Here is a 14,302-nt window from a genome sequence, read left to right as displayed (position 1 = left end):
GCCCATTTCTTTATTGGTTCATTAATATTGGGAGAATTTAGATTTTTAAGTTCCCTATATATTCTGGTTATCAGTCCTTTGTCTGATGTATAGCTGGCAAATATTTTCTCCCACTCTGTGGGTGTTCTCTTCAGTTTAGAGACCATTTCTTTTGATGAACAGAAGCTTTTTAGTTTTATGAGGTCCCATTTATCTATGCTATCTCTTAGTTGCTGTGCTGCTGGGGTTTCGTTGAGAAAGTTCTTACCTATACCTACTAACTCCAGAGTATTTCCTACTCTTTTCTGTATCAACTTTAGAGTTTGTGGTCTGATATTAAGATCCTTGATCCATTTTGAGTTAATCTTGGTATAGTCACCTTACTTTTTAAATAATAATTTCATTGCATAGAAAATCAGTTATTTTCCTTAACGATTTTGAAAGTCATTCTAGTCTACAGCCATACCACACACCCTGAACATGCCTGATCTTTTCTAAAAGCCATTCTATTAGCTTCATGGTTATTCTGACAGAAGTTAGCTATCAGATTAAAGGCTGTTCTTTTGTAGACAACCTGGGTTATTCTCTCTGGAACCTTTTATTACGTAATGTTCTCTACTTCTACACAGTATCTAGGTTTGAATAAGTTTCTCTCTCTCTCCCTCTCCCTCTCTCTCTCTCTCTCTCTTTCCCACACCTGACAGTCTGTATGCCTCTTCAATGTAAGGACCATGTCATTGTCCATAAATTTTGGAATTTCTTTCTATTTTGTCAAGTATTGCCCCTTGTTCTCTTTTGTCTTTTTCTGGAATTTCTATTGGACTTGAACAGGAAGTTTTCATTCTGGGATTTGTCATTTCTTCTCTTTTTGTGTTTTACATCTATCTCTTTTAATTATTTCCTCTGGTTTCTCTTTAGCTTATTCATTGTCATTGTAACCATGCCTAATCTCTCACCTAGCACTGAGGATGTATTTAATGACTGATTTTCATATCTTTCATTTATATTTCATCTCTTGAACATATATTGACCCTTTCTTTTTACAATGCCCTTTTTTGAAATTTTAAGCACATTATTAAAGCCCATTTGGTTTTCTTCTAATTTCTACTAGTTCTTGGTGTGATCTCTTCCTGTTGGTGTACCTCCTCACTATCTCTTGCAGGGTTAGATTTGCTTCTGTGTTTTTCACTTTGTCAGTTAGCCTCTGCCCACAGAGGGGTCCAATACATGCCCTGTGTTGTATGTCTTTATGATGCACTCCCAACTCGTGCCAGGAACTCTACAGGAGTCAATAGTTTCAGATCAATTTTTATGATACTTTCTAGACTGAGTTTGCATACAACATGGAATTGCCCCTCCCCTCCCCCCAGCTGCTACACACACACACACACACACACACACACACACACACAAAGAGTACTGATTTCTCTTGGCAGGCAGCCGATCTGTGCTACATTCCGAGGCTGACAGAGTTTCCTCACTGCACCATCTTTTCACTGTTTTCAAGGACACTCTTCCAGATCTTTTTAGTACTTATTCTCAGGTGGATTAAAGCCCAGAACTAAAGCAAAAATAATTTTCCCAATCACTCCCATGAGCTGTGTGGCTCCATAAGCTAATGAATTCTCTTCATTTATGACACCTAGAAATACTCATTTTTCTTGAAGTTTGCCTATGTATTTAATATTTAATTTTTTATTTATTCTAGCATTTCTTTGAATTTCCATACCAGTGTAGATAGCCAAATTGACATCAAAGTAGTATATGCAAACTTAAATACTCTATAGTATCAAAAACTTAGAAAGAAAAATAAGAGTCTCTTTCCTACCCCTCTTCAACATACTTCCCCACTTTTCTTCCATCAGGACAGCCATTTTCAACTCTTCTAGCTGGTTTTTCTGATCATTACTTCATTAGGAATACATAATTTGTTTAGACTGCTATTTTATTTGCAGTGTTAGAAATTATCCAGTATTTGATATCTTATATAACTACTCTTTTAGTTACATATTCAATTTTTATGCCAATATGATTATGTTAATACTGCTCAGCGTGAAGCCAGGTAGTAAACTACAATTGCATTTTCTTTCCAGTGAAACTCTGGGAATTTCTGTAAGTCTCTTTTTGCTTTTTATTTGTAGGTAAGGTTTGATGCCTATTTATCTTTGCCCTTTTCCCTCAAATGTTTCACCATGTCAAGTTTTCACTCCATTCCCTTATATTACTTAGCTATGGCTGTGTAACAAATTGCTCCCAAACTTTGTACTTTAACATAATCAGTATTTATTATCTCACAATTTCTATGGCAGATCCTCCTGATTCAGGATCTCTCACAAGACTACAATTAAGTTGTCAGTCAGGGTTGTAGTGAATTTAAGATTCAACCAGAAGAGGATCTGCTTCCAAGGTCACTTGAATAGTTGTTAGCAGGATTCAGTTCTTTAGAGGGTTTGAATAGGCATCTCCCTCACTTTCTTGCCAAATGGGCTTCTCTACAGGGCAGCTCATAGGATGGCAGCTGGCTTTCATCAGAGCAAGCAACTGAGAGGAACCATGAAATTAATATACCATTTTTATTTTTTTTTTTGTTTTTGTTTGGTTTGGTTTGGTTTGGTGGGACCGGGGTTTGAACTCAGGTGCTCTACCACTTGAGCCACACCTCCAGTCCATTTTGCTCTGGTTATTTTTGGAGATGGAGTCTTGCAAACAATTTGCCCAGGCTGGCCTCAAACCTCGATCCTCCGAATCTCAGCCTGCCAAGTCTTTAGGACTACAGGCATGAGCCACTGGTGTCTGGATCAATATACCATTGTTTTTAGCACATTCTTTCTATTAGAAGCAAATCACTAGGTCATAATATAAGGGCATACTAGGAGTCTGAGATCTTCAGGAACCAGTTAAGAAGATAGTCACCATATCCTTTTAATTTTTCCCAGAGCTCTTTCTCTCTCCTCTAATATAAGCCACTTAATCTCTAGTCCATCTCTCAACCTGAGTTCCCTTCACCATTTTTCTGAGTGGGAGTCTTCATCCCTGGATCTCCTGTCTCCCTTCTTCATTTAAATCCCTCATTTTAAGGGAGCATCTTTGCAGCAAGGGCACCTAACAAAGGTACAGGGAAGGTAAATTTTCTAAGTCTATTCAGCTCTAAAATGCCTTTGTATTAATACCCCAACACTTAGCCATGTATGAAATTCAAGGTTAAAAATTACTTTCCATCAGAATTTTTAAGACTTGACTCTATTTTCTTGTAGTATAAACATAGCTATTAAGACACTTGGTCTCTCTTTCCTCTGTAAGTGACCTGTTTTTCCTCCTCCTCTGGAAACTTTCAGGATCTTCTCTTTATGCCAGATGTACTGAAATTTCACAATGATATTCTTTTGTTAAGGCCCAGTCTTCATTTTTTTCACAGGAACAAAAGCAAAAGATAAAAGTAATAATATTTGTTATTTAACATTATGTGAGATTAAAAACAAATTTAATGCTTTTTCTTATACAACAGTGAAGCTTATTTTCCCAAAGAATGTCAGTAATTTGTGCAAGAATACTATCTAGAATAGTTTAACAGTTTTTATGCATTTTGACTTAGAAGTAAATTGCAATAATGGCTATAGTACACTTACAAGCAGTCTGTATGGTCTAAAATCTCTAAGATTTAATGGAATGATGAATGACCATTATGGCATTCATGTCCTGATGACACTTTGTGTGCCTTTATTTCAATTTTTGCATCAAGGATAAAACTTATGAAGTTGGAAGGCATAGTTTTTTCAATTATTGGTGGAGCCAATTTTCCTCTCATTTTTGTCTGGACAAACATCACTAGTTTGGAACAACCTGGATTTTCTTTCAGAGGTGAACATACATAGCCACAAGGATGATTATAGCCACAAATATAATTTGAAGATGGAGGATGTCCTGGAAAATGCAAACTGAAAATGTCCACATTCCCTTCATTATGCTTAATATATATTAAATTGATAAAGTATCAGAGGGAACTTGAACCCATGGTAAAACTTTATATAATGATATGACATGTAAATATCAATTCTGTGTACCACGTTGTGTACTTTCAATGATTTAACTCATATAACTCTGTTTCCAAGTTGGTAGAAGGAATCAGATAGCTTAGCTGTTGATTCTGATACTAGCCCTTCAACATGATATAGACTTCTGAGGAGTCTTCTAGAAGCCTTGCAGGAAATAGTTATCCTTTTAGAAGGTCTAACCACTTTCCAGCCAGATGTGTCTTGATTATAACCAAAACGTCTTAGGCAGTTTGCTGGACAATTGCCTTACGGTACATCTATCTTTTGTAATAAATCTAGTCCAGAATTTTAGTAACCTTTGAGACTCTTCTCCAAATTCTGGAGATCTCCATGTGACATCAGATGAGCTGAAACATGCTCAGATGGAATATTGGTCAAGGATTATCTTCATCCATAGGGTCACTGGAAGACAAACAAACCAATATTGCGATGGCATTTTTTTTGGATACACCACTTGGTTGAAACTAGAGTCTTCACCTCTCCTTATAGACAGGTTTACACATGTTATTAATGGGTCTTTCATGTGTTTGTGTAATCTCCCTCTTTCTGAACTGTCTGCCTGGGTCCCTAGTCTATGCTGTGTCACTACCATTCTTCTCTGGGAATCAGAGTCCACCAGGAGATTGTTAAATCCCATCCCTTCCACCTTCCTTCTCCAATCCCACATCTGCTTTGTGTTTGAGGAACTGGCTAGAAGTCCTGGAGGGCTGGGGCTCGGAATCAGGAAGGCTCCGAGGAAGGAGGGAGGGAAGTGGCAGGGGGAGTGTCCCTGGCCAAAAGAATGCCTTATCTTGGGAGGGGATGCTCTGAAAGAGGGGAGGCTGACCTCACTGGGGCTGTTGGGCTGTCTCTCAGTGCCACCAAGTCTCCCTCCCCACTTGGTTTCCTCCTACAGCACAGGCCTGCAGAAGGAAGATCAGCCCGTCTGCAAGCAGAGTGGCCAAGAGCAGCAATAACAGAAGTGGAGAGGGCATGGGATGTGGTTGTAGTCCAGAACCTCTCCCTCCTAACCTTGAAAGAAGACAAAGGATCCCTCCCAACAGGGATCATAACGACTCTCAGCTCCTGAGTGGCTCTCTGGGCTCCCTCACTCCTCACTCCAATCTTCACTTATTGTGCTGGTATACCGTGCAGCTTTTCAGCCTGAGGTTTATGTCCTTACATTTAGGGAATTATTCTTTTGTAGTTTTTTTTGATAATTTCTTCTTCCCATTTAATCTCTTCTCTTTTTCTGTAATTCTTATAAATTTGATATTGAACCTTCTACGTGAAGGACAAGCAAACCTGTTTTTTAAAGAACAATATAGTAAACCAGGCTCTGGAGGCTCATGCCTGTAAGCCTAGCTACTCAAGAGGCAGAGATCAGGAGGATCATGGTTTGAAGCGAGCCCGGGTAAATAGTTTGCAAGACCCTATCTCAAAAAAACCCTTCACAAAATTCAAATGGCCAAAAAACACATGAAAAAATGCTCACCATCTCTAGCAATAAAGGAAATGCAAATTAAAACCACACTAAGATTCCACCTCACCCCTGTTAGAATAGCAATCATCAGCAACACCACCAACAACAGGTGTTGGTGAGGATGCAGGAAAAAGGAACCCTCTTACACTGTTGGTGGGAATGTAAACTAGTACAACCACTCTGGAAAAAAATTTGGAGGCCACTTAAAAAGCTGGACATCGATCTACCATTTGATCCAGCAATACCACTCTTGGGGATATACCCAAAAGACTGTGACACAGGTTACTCCAGAGGCACCTGCACACCCACATTTATTGCAGCACTATTCACAATAGCCAAGTCATGGAAACAGCCAAGATGCCCCACCACTGACGAATGGATTAAGAAAATGTGGTATCTATACACAATGGAATTTTATGCAGCCATGAAGAAGAACGAAATGTTATCATTCGCTGGTAAATGGATGGAATTGGAGAACATCATTCTGAGTGAGGTTATCCTGGCCCAAAAAACCAAAAATCATATGTTCTCCCTCCTATGTGGACATTAGATCAAGGGCAAACACAACAAGGGGATTGGACTTTGAGCACATGATAAAAGCTTTAGCACACAAGGGAGCAGTGAGGATAGGTAAGACACCTAAAAACTTAGTTAGCATTTGTTGCCCTTGATGCAGAGAAACTAAAGCAGATACCTTAAAAGCAACTGAGGCCAATAGGAAAAGGGGACCAGGAACTAGAGAAAAGGTGAGATCAAAAAGAATTAACCTAGAAAGTAACACACATGCACAGGAAATTAATGTGAGTCAACTTCCTGTATAGCTATCTTTATCTCAACCAGCAAAAACCCTTGTTCCTTCCTATTATTGCTTATACTCTCTCTACAACAAAATTAGAGATAAGGGCAAAATAGTTTATGCTGGGTATTGAGGGGGTGGGGGGAGAGGGAGGGGGCGGAGTGGGTGGTAAGGGAGGGAGTGGGGGCAGGGGGGAGAAATGACCCAAGCCTTGTATGCACATATGAATAATAAAATAAACAAAAAACCCTTCACCAAAAAGGGCTGGTGGAACATATGAATAATAAAAGAAAAAAAAAATGGAGATGACTCAGGGCTGATGGAGAAGGAGATTCTGAGGAATAAGATGTGTCAACAAGTTTGCATGGTTACATTTGCAGTTTGAATTTTTTTAAACATTTTATTAGTATGTGAAAGTTATGCAGGGAGTTTGTGACATTTTGTTTTTATATATCTTATGCCATGCTTTGGTGCACTCCTCCATTCTTTTCTTCCCTTACTCATTCCCCTTCTTAAAATAACTTCAGCATGTTTCAATGTTCCAAATTCATACATGTATAGAAAGTACATCAACCATATTCCCCCTCCTTTACTGTCTTCATTTACCCTCCCACCTCACTAGTGCCCTCCCCTTAACATGGCCTGTTTTTCATTCCTATCTTTCATTTTTTAAGTGTCTAATTATTGTTCAGTGGGGATTTTGTCTGCGTATTTTACCTGTGAATACATTGTGCTTAAACCAGTCAAAAATAAATAAATAAATAAATAAAATAAAAAAAGGGCTGGTGGAGTGGCTCAAGGTGTAGGCCCTGAGTTCAAGCCCCAGTATGGCAAAAAAAAAAAAATAGTAAACATTGGGCACATGTGGTCTCTGTCATATGCTCTTTTGTGAAAAAAATACAACTCTTTACAAATTTAAAAAGCTTTTTTTTTTTTTTTTTTTTGTGGGTCTGGGGTTTGAACTTGAGGCCTTGTGCTAGTCCCACTTGAGTACAAATTTAAAAAGCATTCTCAGTTTAAGAGACATAAAAAAAAATAGTCCATGGGGTGGATTTGACCCATGAAACATTAATTGCCGATCTTGTGTAGATATATTTGTCCTTTGTGTCTCTTATCTGTTCTCTCCTATTTTTTATTATTTCTTGCTATAAGTTATGGGAGATTTTATTGATGTTATCTTCCAACTCTTCTACTACATTTTTTATTTCAGTAATTCTATTTTTAAATTATAAGATCTCTTTCTTATTTCTAATTATTCCCTTTGTATAATACTTTCCCAGATCTCTCTAAAGATAAGAAACAGAGGGTACTTCTTTTTAATGGGTTCCTACATGGTGGTGGTGTTTCCTACATTTTCATTCTTTCTATTTTTATTTTCTTTACAACCCTTGCCTGTCACTCTCTTTAAATGTGAAATTCTGAACAGGAGGCATTTTCTTTGGGAATAGGGGCAGGGCTTGCCACCTAATGGGCTTCACTTCAGAGTCACTAGGTGGAGAATGCTAGTGTGGGGAAGTCTAGTCCCTAGGGCCATCCAGTTCATCTAGCAAATCAACTTCTGATCTCCTGCCTGGATGAAGATTCTTCACTGCTGGTGATCTGTGCACTGAGAGTGGGAGGTGGGAGGAGGTCAAGCACTATAGTCACTGATTTTATCCATACCTTTGCCTAAATCCCAAATCCTCTATTCATCCACTTCCTAAGTGAACTTTAGGCTATGCTTCCTTTATCCTACTAAATGAGTCATCTCCTTTCTAACCTCCAGAATCCCATTAAACTTTTTATCCAGTGAGTCATCTCTTTCATTCTTTTTCTACAGTGGACTTATACCTTTTTTTAAATCCCTACACAATCATTTTGGTAAGGTCTCAAATATAAACAGAGATAAGCACATACAGTCAACCCCTATGTTCAATCAAGAATCCTATAGATCTCACTTTATGATTTGAAGATCACCTTGAGTGAGTGTGATGCTGTTTAGTAGATGAGTATTCTTTAGAGTGAGTGATCTGAGTGAGGATATTCACTAGGCAAAAGTAGTTCGTTGCCCACAGACAAAACCATCACCATACTGACTGCCACAGCAGAAAGCATTTCACTTATCACTCAGACATCCTATCCTGAGCAGAGGAAGTCAGTTGTGACCTAACCATTCTGCTTTATACTTCAGTCTTTTTAATCCCCTTCCATCACATGGGTTCACCTTGACTGTTGTTTGGGTACTGCCCTTAGTACTAGAGCAAGTGAATACTTCTCTGCTAAATTTGTTTTGCACTCAGATTCACTTTCAGTATTGCTACCACTTCCATGGAGCATGGTTTTTAGAAGTTAGAATATGCAGAGCTGAGCGTGATGGCATATATCTGTAATCCCACCAATGAGAGGCTAAGACAAGAGCATCTCCAGTTAGAGACCAACCTGGGCTATCTAGGGAGACTCTGTCTCAAGGAAAAAAGGAGAAGGAAGAGATTGAATTATTTAGATGTCTTGTGGTACTCTGTGTACAAAAACTTTGGTAAGAATCAAAATATGTAACGCTGAATTTCATATAATATTGTTATTAAATTCATTCAGTAAACACTAACTCGTTATACCCTATGTGCCAGGCACTATTGTAGGCATTGAGGAATCTAAAATGAACTAAACAAAATTCCCTCTTGGAGTTTGTATTCTCATTGGGGAAGATAAAGACTAAGAATAAAGATAAAAAGAATAATACACACACACACACACACACACACACACACACACACACACACACACACACACCCCAGGTGATAATTGTTATTAAGAAAAAGAGTGAGTGATGGGATGTTATTTTCTAGGGTTATCAGGGAAATCCCCTCTTGACAGGAGACCTGAATGATTTTCACTTCTTATGCCATTACCAAAGAGAGATTATAATTGTGAGTTAACCCCCCACCATACAAACACACACTAAAAAACTCTCCTTAATAAGAGTTTTAATTTTCAGTTATTCATTGTTCTTGTGGTTGATATTGTCACTGTTTGAATATTCATCTATGTCATTCTCTTCTGTGTTTAGCCTGCATGATTTCACTGCTTCTGTTCACATTACTATTATTTCCTGACATAGACTGAACTTTCCATCCAAAGAAATTGATGTTTTTACTTAAATTGATTACCTCTCCTTTGCTTAAACTTATTATCTCTCATTATTTTTGTTTGATATATGAGGAAACTGAGGCACAGGGACCTAAAAGCTCAGAAGACTCTGGTGAAAAACCACATGCAAACGTAACCTCCTAGCTCTAAGTCTGGTTTGTTTCATAAGACCTGAGCTGTCATGTTGCTTTCGAGACTAAGTAAGACAGCTTCTCTGAAAGCACCTGGCACAGACTTAAGTTCATTGTGGGATTTCTTTTTTCTTCAGCACCTTTTACTAATATCTGGCCCATAGAGTAGTAAAACAACATTAACTATCTGTAAAAGAATTTACCTGGCAAAGAATCCACTTGGCAGGCATTTTTTAAATTTGTTTCTAGAATAGCAGATATCTTGGTAATCTTTTTTTAAATTTAAGATTCATTAACACTACAAGGGAGTTTCGTTTGAAAATTCCATGTATGTATACAGTGTATTTTGAGCAAGTTTACTCCTTCTATTATATCCCCTTAATTCCCTCTCCTCACCCTTTTAAAAACAGTATTTGGTGGGTTTCTGTATGCAATCTCTATACATATATAAGTAACATGCTTTGATCCTCTTCACCTCCCTGCACCTTTTCCATTTCCCCTCCCCCTCCATAGTGTCCCTTTTGCATTCAAGTCCCATCATTATTGTTATTTTTATCATTTCACAGATGAATGAAAACTTGCAATAGTTGGCCTTTGAGCTTTACTTATTTCACTCAATATGATGATCTCCAGTTCCATTCATTTCCCTAAAAATGGCATAATTTCATTCTTCTTTATGGCTGAGTAATACTCCATTGTGTATATGTGACACATTTTCTTTATCCGTTCATCAGTTCTTGGACACCCAGGCTGATTCAGCTGCTTGGCTATTGTGAACAGTGCTGCAATAAATATTGTGCAAGTGTCCCTCTTGTATGTTGATTTACACACCTTTGGACATATGTCCAAGAGTCGTATAGCTAGGTTCACTTGATGAACCTCCATACCGATTTCCACAGTGGCTGGACTAATTTACATTCCCACCAACAGTGTATATCTGAGAGTCTCTTTTTCCCCCAGCATCCTTACTAGCATTTCTTGTTTGTTTTCTTATAGTTGTTCTGATTGTGGAAGATGGAATCTTGATGTTATTTTTACTTGCATTTCCTTTATAGCTAAGGATGATGAACATTTCATGTTATCAGCCATTTGTACTTCTCCTGAAAACTATTTCATTCATTTGCCCACTTATTAATTGGATTATTTGTTCTGCTATTTAATATTTTGAGACCTTTGTACATTCTGGATATTAATCTTTTATACCATGAATGGCTGGCAAAGATTTTCTCCCATTTTGTGGGTTGTCTCTTCATTCTGGTAATTGCTTCCTCTGATGTGCAAAGCTTTGTAATTTGATGCAGTCCCATTTGTTGATTCTTATCCTTATTTCCTGAGTGGCTGAAGTCCTTTCAGAAAATTCTTGCCTATGCCTGTATCTTTAAGAGTTTTTCCCTATGTTTTCCTTTAGTACTTTCAAAGTTTCAGGTCTTACATTCAGATCTTTGATCCATTTTTAATTGATTTTTGTACAGGGTGAGAGACAAGGGTCTAGTTTCAGTCTTCTGCAAGTTGATAACCAATTTTCTCAGCACCACTTGTTGAAGAGGCTATCTTTTCTCCACCATATATTTTGACCTCTATGTCAAAAATCAGGCTGGGTGCTGGCAATTCATGCCTATCAGCCCAGCTACATGGGCGGCTGAGGTGGGAGGATCATGGTTCAAGGCCAGCTTGGGTAAAAAAGTCAATGAGACTTCATCTCAAGAGAAAAAAGCTGGGCGTGGTGGTGCATGCCTGTCATTCTAGCTACAGTGGGAAGCATAAATAGGAATATGGTCCAACCCAGTGCGTGCATAAAGCAAGACCAATCTCAAAAATAACCAAAGCATAAAATGCTGGAGGCATGGCTCAAATGATAGAGCCCCTGTCTAGCAAACATGAAGCCATGAGTTCAAACCCCAGTACAACCACCACCAAAAAAAAAAGTCAAATGACTATGGTTGTGTTGATTTACTTTGGGTCTTCTACTCTGGTCCAGTGATTTTCATGTCTGTTTTTGAGTCAATGTATCTTAGCAATCTTGGGCCACTGAAGAGTCACCTACTGGATCATTTTTGTGAACATGGCCATGAGATTAATTTAACATGTCATCTGTCCTGTAAACTTCTGGCTAGCGTTGCTCCTTTGTAAAAGGAAAGACTTCATCTCCTCAACATCCTTTGTTTTGCCTACAGACAACCACTGGTGACCCAGGAGTCACAGGAGTGAAATTGCCCTTAGTTTCCTCACAGTCTGTCAATCTCTGTTAAATCAGAGAAGGCTGAAAAATGAATTCTCTGTTGTCTCTGTCCAGGCGTGGCAGCTGTTTAATTTCAATTAGCAAAGCTTGAAAAAGAATATTATGCCAGAAGTAATTAAAGCAGGAGGTGGGTTCCTTGCTCACCTCCACACTTCCTCCTAATTGAGGATCTGTGGTATCCCCCAGCAGAGCTGTGAAGTTTGGGTTCTGGGGAATTCTGGAATCTGGGGCTTTGATGTAGTTCTCTTTACAAACGAGTGACAGGACAAGAAGCACGAGCCTCCAGGAAGTATTCATTTAACTTTTAAAAATCTAAAAATTAGCTGTACGGATCAGATTTGTCTAGACTAAATGCCAACTTGCTCACTTCAAGCCCTTGCCTTTTCCTCTCTGTGCTTTCAAAGCTCCTCCTCCTCTCCTGCTAGGGAAGGCCAACACCTTTCTCTGCTATCAAACAAGTATTTGTTCTAGTTGACGTATTCTAATCGCTACCAACAAACAAAGCAACCCCCTACCTGCAGCTTTGTAAGTTTGCTTTGCCAGTCAGGGTGCCCACAGGAAGCGGAATTCACACACTAAGGTACAGATGGAGAGAATTTATAGAAGGGGCTGTTGACAGAGGAGTGTCAAGGGTAAGAGAACATGCAAGAAAGGTCCCTGGAACCTAGCCACAGCAGGAAGCTGTTATTACCCTTAAGATGGAAGAGGGAACAGCTGAAGCCAGTAAGAACTGGGAGAGTGGCCTACCCAGAGAGACCACAGGAGAGTAAAAATAGGGAAGAAATGCCATCCTCTATGGCCACCCAACCAAGACAATTAATGGTCACTTCTTGTATATGAGTCTTATTTGCCCAGCTTGGATATGGTCAACCTGAGGGTCAATAATATGTTTTATATTTGTTATATATCCCATGGGGCTTAACCTAATACTGAGCACATGGGTGCTCAATAAATGCTTTTGTTAGATTATTTGAGTACAATTAGTTATCATATTGAAAAATTGAGGAAAGCGATGTCACTATAAATTATATTGTACATATGATAGGATGATAATATATAGTGATATTTATGAAATATGTGAGGGGTGTCATTATAATTGATGAGTGGGTCACAACTGGAAGCAGAGAGGAAACAGTGAAGCCAGTGCTAAATGACAGTTAAAGGGCATATTTGGTGGCAAATTACATAATTGCTTGGAGTAGATACTCCAAGATTCACTGTGCCCCTGACTTTCTGGACATGAGTACTATTTGAGGGGCATTTGCATGGTCCTCTTTAGATGATTAAGTGATTAAAGAAATGTGGTTTCCAGATAGAACACTCACCAGTGATGAGTTCCCAGGCCCAGCTCTGCCTATGTAGTATCTGTTTAAGAGCAGAGAAAGGCAGCACAGGTGAAACATGAAACCAGAATTCTAGCAAATTCAAAAAGGATTTCATTCCTATCTACTCTTCAGTTTTCTCATTCTCAGTTGTGAGCCTCACTCTCTCTCTCTCTTTCTCTCTCTCTCTCTTGCTCCCTCTCTCCCTCTCTCCCCCTCCCTCATTGAGCAGATGGGGACTAGTGCATGCCCCTATGCCTCAACCATCTCACTACCAGATCCATCTGACAAAATTGCAGATTCTTTTGACCCTCCCTTCTGACCTATCTGGCACCACTGCCAGAAAGTTGTACCTCCCTGAATTTGTTTAAATAAATTTTTAGGACATCAACAAGCTGGTAAGAAGTAGGTACATTCTGCATCAATGATGAAAAACCATGAGTAATACAGAGTAATTAACTTTGTAGGCAGCATGCATCTTTATCCACAGCACATTTTAAATGACAAGCTAGATTTTTCCTTGGCCCCAGATCATTTCTGAGCCACCTGCTTCTGCCAATAATTGGCGTGCCTGCCAAAAATGCAAACTACCTTCAACTTACCTTTGGGCAAATATAATTAGAATGGGAAATTGTATGTCCAATTCAATAGACTTCTGGAAAAGGGGGATTGCCAGAATAAATGTCTGTATGTATTAGGAAAGAAGAGTCAAGTCAGGTCCCCTTTATCATTTTAAGAAATCTTAGTTGCCCCTGCTGCCTTTCAGGGATTTTCACCCTCTTCTGGCTGCCAGTGTTCTCAAGTGGGTGGATTGTGTTTTCCTGTGACCTTTTCCCAACACATATTTCTTCTTTTGCCCCAAACAAGTTGACTTCATGGTACTTAAAGTTAATTTTATGTGTCAAGTTGACTGGACCATGGGGTGCCCAGATATTTGGCCAAACATTATTCTAGGTATATCTGTGAAGGTACTTCTGGATTAGGTTAACATTTGAATTGGTAGATTGAGTAAAGCAGACTGTCCTCCATAATGTGAGTGGACCACAACAGTTTAAAACCTAAATAGAACCTAAATGCTGAGTAAGAGGGAAATCCTCCTGCCTGACTGTCAGAGGTAGAATATTGGTCTTTTCCAGCCTTTGAACTTGGACTGAATAATTGGCACAGCTTGGTTGGTGAGTCTGCCAGCTTTTGG

At 38.9% G+C, this 14,302-nt stretch overlaps 1 protein-coding gene and 1 pseudogene across 1 annotated transcript in view; both read right to left on the bottom strand.

The window, feature by feature from the left end:
- Nucleotides 1–1,375: 1,375 nt before the first annotated feature.
- Nucleotides 1,376–4,288, bottom strand: LOC109692192 (stAR-related lipid transfer protein 6 pseudogene; annotated as a pseudogene).
- A 49-nt stretch (nucleotides 4,289–4,337) lies between these two features.
- Nucleotides 4,338–14,302, bottom strand: part of Dhx38 (DEAH-box helicase 38) — a 112,995-nt gene continuing 103,030 nt past the window's right edge. Inside the window, exon 28 of the mRNA XM_074055733.1 lies at nucleotides 4,338–4,433. The gene's annotated coding sequence lies outside the window, so the exon portion shown is untranslated. The remainder of the gene's footprint in view (nucleotides 4,434–14,302) is intronic.

The sequence above is a fragment of the Castor canadensis genome, chromosome 15 (assembly GCF_047511655.1).
Source record: "Castor canadensis chromosome 15, mCasCan1.hap1v2, whole genome shotgun sequence".
Classification (NCBI taxonomy): domain Eukaryota; kingdom Metazoa; phylum Chordata; class Mammalia; order Rodentia; family Castoridae; genus Castor; species Castor canadensis.
Note: the sequence above shows the minus strand (reverse complement) of the source record. Positions and strands in the feature narration are given on the sequence as shown.